This window comes from Neopelma chrysocephalum, unplaced genomic scaffold (genome assembly GCF_003984885.1).
Source record: "Neopelma chrysocephalum unplaced genomic scaffold, ASM398488v2 Primary Assembly neopelma1_108, whole genome shotgun sequence".
Classification (NCBI taxonomy): domain Eukaryota; kingdom Metazoa; phylum Chordata; class Aves; order Passeriformes; family Pipridae; genus Neopelma; species Neopelma chrysocephalum.
In genome coordinates, this window is record NW_020897773.1 from 2340227 (window position 1) to 2344957 (window position 4731).

The window sequence follows — 4731 nt, forward strand, 5'->3', positions numbered from 1 at the left end:
AGATTTGTTTTCTAGAGTGAGAAGCTTCAGAGAGTGATCCTTGCTGATTACACCTGCCAGTTATTAACAGACAGGTCAAAATGTCCCTTCTGCTCTGGGTTTGTCCCTTTTGTTTTTTTCAGGTACATGCTGGCTGATTGTCCTCTGAGACCATTTACCATGCTAAACTTTTAATAAGGAGGTTCCACTTGTGACTAGGCAACTTCATACAATTTGGTTTGTTCTCGAGGACGTGTGGAGTCAAAGCATGTGGCTGAACACTGTGCTCTGGTTCCCATGCAGGTATCAGGACTGGTGATAGTTTTTGGGAGCATTAGCATTCATCACACATTTATTGATACCTGATCCAAGGCTCCTGGGAGTGACTGGCTGGTGTGTTTCCTGGGCAGTAGACCAGATGAGACATGTGTGTGTGTGTGTGTGCATGTGTGTGCATGCAGATAATTTCCCTTGCATTAATAAAAAAAAAATGAGCCTACAGTTGGTGGATCAGCAGTGTATCCATCCAATGGATGGCAACTTGAGTTGAGCGACCAACTTTACACAAGGTCTCATTTTCACTCCCTCCTCTCTCTTTTGTTGAGCATTGTTTAGAAGTGGAAGCATGGATCATTTTCTGAGTTGCTTCCCTGCTCCTGTTCACCTTCTGACATGCAGCAGGTGAATAGCCCAGTGTCAGGCTGTATGGGAAGGCTCTGAGATCCAGCAAGAAGGTTCCCGAGGCAGCAAAGGAGTGCCAGTCCCTCTCTGGTTCACCTTGCACACAGCAGACAGTGTTGACTGTTCCACTGTGTTAGAGGGGAAGAAATGATGGTAAAAGGGTGCATAACATTGTGCTGCTTAATTATTACTTCTTTTAGGGGGAATATTTGTGTGTGAAGAGACATTACGGTACATTCTATATCTAAGAATGAGGCACATACAAGGAAATCAACATCACCTTTAGAGCAAACTCTAAGCTTCTCCTAGGAAGCAGAAGGTGAAGAGAATGTGATGGTGAGGAGGGCCCCCTTTTGCAGCTGTCCATTGTTGCTTCTAATGTGGTGAGCAAACAGGGGAATGTATCAAGCTTTAAAAAAAGGTAAATTCTAGTTTGCTATGTAGAGGGTTTTAAAGGACCTTTCTTTACAGATTAAGGTTTTCTGTTATTTATAGCCACATAAAAGGTGTTTCATCTGTAATACCAATACGTTCTTTGTGCATGTTATGAAAGAAGGACAACTGCTGTGCCACTGAGCATGCAAAAATGTGCCAGGGAAAACATTCAGGACCAGAGTCATTTTCATCTCAGGTCTTCTTAGCCTGGAAATGAACTTCAGCCTCCCATTTTCCTATTTTTTGAGATGGCCACTGGCCATATTCACCTAGTCACTAGAGGGAAACAGAATGGAGAAGTTAGTCAGCATTTTGCAGTCATTTCACAAATGAGCAGTCAAAGCAGTGGAAAGGGAAAGCGATTTAACTTCTTGCAGGGGATTTAATCCACTGTAGGTATACTGTGACCAGTGCTGTCACTTTGGTTTGACACTGGGGTATAATTAAGCCCTTAACAAGCACTTGTCTGATGAAAATTCATCAGTAGAAACATAAATAAAAATGCACAATGAAGAACATACAATATTGAAACCAAGCTACATGGTGTACTTCAGATAAGTAAGAGCTTAGGTAAGGATTGAGGTGAATGTAAAAGAATAGTGGGATGAGAAATGCCTAAGAGTGGACACTTCAGAAGTGGAGTAAATAATGGTAACTCTGAGAGTACACGGTGCCTGAGAGATCACCTCTGTAGCTCTGCATCTGTGAGAAGTGCAGGAGGTATGGATGGAGAATAGAAAGGTTTCTGAAAGCTTTCTTTAAAAAGGTTTCTTAAAGCTCAGGCTTAGAGTCTTCTCTGAATATTTCCTCCCAGCTGCACAATCTCCTTGCTGGCCCTTCAGGTTTGTTGACTTCCAGTTATGTGAGATAGTCAGCGTGGTCTGGCTCAGAGGTTGGAAGGTTTTCAAGCATTGCTTGCCAAACTGTATTTTAATTTTCTTAATCAGAAGTTCAGTGTGCTAATAGATGTTTTGGAGATGTGAGATCTTCTTCCTTGTGAAAGCAAGCTGCCACTGGGCAGCTGAGTGTCGTGTTCCCCCGGCAGGCAGGGGCTGCTAGGTTCCCTTGGTCTCTCAGCTGTATCTCAAGACAGAGCCATTCCCATTTTGCAGTGACTCTGTATCAGGTTCAGCCCCTGTACCTTCTGATGCCACCATGCTGTCAGCTCCTGACTCCTGGTCTAACAACCAGGTCATCTGATTCAGGCTTAGAAAGCATGGGGTTTCTCACCACTTATAAGCTGATTTATTACAACACCTTGACCCACTAATTTCTCTTCCAGTGGCCTTGCTTACCCTTCTGACCTTGGTCCTGTTTCTCTCCTTAGGCTGAGAAATATTCCAGAATAGAATGTCTTTTATTTTAATACATTTTTACAACTGCGTTGGAGATACAATGAAATCATGGCAGGCTTCCCACCATCCACAAAGGAAATAAAAGAGAATCCTGCTGGTGTGAGAACCATTGTACTGGGGAGATCTTGCCATGCTGATAATGATAGAAGAATAAAATGCTCTGCTGTGAAAAAGAAACATTCTAGCAAGCAGTCTTCATTGCTGTCCAAATGCCAGCATGGCTTATTATTTTCTAATGAAATGAAATATATTCGTGCTCTCTGAAGTTGACTGTGTTGATTTAATTTGTTTTATGATCAAGATTCTAAATTTCATATCTTTTATGTTTTATAAGTAGTGAGCAGGGATTTAGCTACATGAGGCGTATTAATATCAATACAGTTAACTCCCCATGCACTTCTTTAAAGAGTATTTTATACATAACAACATGGAATTTCACCTCTATATTTCTCTTAGTCTCTGCAGGAAAAAACAGTGATAGCTAATCTGAAGGCAAGCACACATTTTATTATTGCTCTCAAAGCAGTAAGCATTTTTTAGTACTCTGAATTTTTCCTGCTGACAAACAGCCAGTGTGTGACATAGAAATCAAATAGCTGCTTTTTTTTGTGGTTGTACTGGGGAAAGCAACAGAATGATCTCAGGCAAGAAATCACAGATTATTCTTTATTTTTTGTGATTTCAGTGTGCTGTCTTTAGCGTTTTTTCTTGTAGAATTGGAATGCATTAAGTTATGGAGATACTTCTCCAGTGTTAAGTATTATTAGAAAAGGAATATTCATTTTTCTAGAGGAAATATTCTGGATCTGCTTCCTTCCTCATGAGTAAAAATGATCCAAATATCCTTGAGAATGGGAATTGGGGGAAAAAAGAAGGCATGCTTTCAAAGCAAAAGATGTTAATTTTATTCTTTCCTTGTCCTTATGAACCATGTTTCTGACTTTCATCCCAACCATTAAATTTGTCTCTCTATACTAAAACACAAATGTCACATCTTAAACACTTGTCCATCCAGGAGAATGGAACAGTCTGGGGATGATCCTAGATGATTTTAAGTATTTTCCAGAAGAAGGAAAAGTCTCTCAGCATCACCTAAAGACTGTTGGTGGATCTTGGTCATAACGAGGTGTTCTATTTGAGCTCAGCCTGGTGGGAACCCTTGCAGAGTCTGTGCTGTGGGATAAACCAGCTGACTGGACCCACAGCATGGTGTGCACTTTGTAGGGTGTTATCTGTGGGATCACACCTGTATCGTGCTTACCCTCAAGTAAGGAAACATTACATTTGTCAAAGTTAGGCTTCCTAAAATGTGCCTTTCCTGATTTGACTTGTGATTCAGATAAACAAAATTCAGGTTATTCCAATGGTACTTCACAAGGGTTGGACTCGTGATGGCCCAGTCACAATTTTCACTTGGTTTGGGATTGCAAAACATTCCTTTTGCTCTGAAAGTGAGTGAGTACGTTCCATTTGGCAAGCATGGAGTGTCTCTGGAGCTGCGAGTTTCTGGTCAGGAAGAAGATGGTGCACTGAACCAGTCAATGGTACTGTTGTGTATTAATCCCATTAAGCAAATTCTCTCATCTGTGATCAAGTGCTGAAGTTTTAAGGGGCCATTGCAATAAAGCAGAATGTAAATCATCACCTTAACACAGTATGTAGAAGCTTGTGCCATGGGATTCAGCCTAACAACAGAGTAAATCTATGAATCATCTGGAAATGACCGAGGAGATGAGTGCCTGGATTTTATCAGTTGAGTATTAAATAATCATGCGCTGCCAGTGTGTATGCCCAAGTCTCTCTCTCTCTCACACACACACACACTGGAAGGGCATAGCTGATGGAGATGTAGCTCAGGAGTTCATTATTTGACAATTGTAGGACTTATGAATCTTGAGGACTGCCTGACCTTAAGATACTTCTTCTAGGCTTCATCATATTTACAGAATCGCAGAATGGGTCAGGTTGGAAGGGATCACAGTGGGTCATCTCGTCCAACCTCCCTGCTCAAGCAGGGTCATGCCAGAGCACATGGCACAGGATTGTGTCCAGATGGTTCTTGAATATCTCCAGTGAGGGAGACTCCACAACCTCTCCAGGCAACGTCTTCCAGGTCGCACAGTAAAGAAGTTCCTCCTCGTGTTCAGGTAGAACAATCATTAAGACAGAAATTCCCATTGTATAGCACAACAGCTGCTGCAGATTAACTCCCACGACCACCTTTTCAACCTTTCTAGGAAAGCAGTTTGAATTTTGTACTTCCAAATGCTTACAACTCATT

General features: G+C 41.6%; 1 long non-coding RNA gene across 1 annotated transcript; it reads left to right on the forward strand.

Moving 5' to 3' along the window:
• The first annotated feature begins 315 nt into the window (after nt 1-315).
• On the forward strand, nt 316-2715 carry LOC113973932. The gene is made up of 2 exons (XR_003536378.1): nt 316-660; nt 2423-2715. It is a non-coding gene; the product is annotated as an uncharacterized LOC113973932 (long non-coding RNA).
• Nucleotides 2716-4731: the final 2016 nt, after the last annotated feature.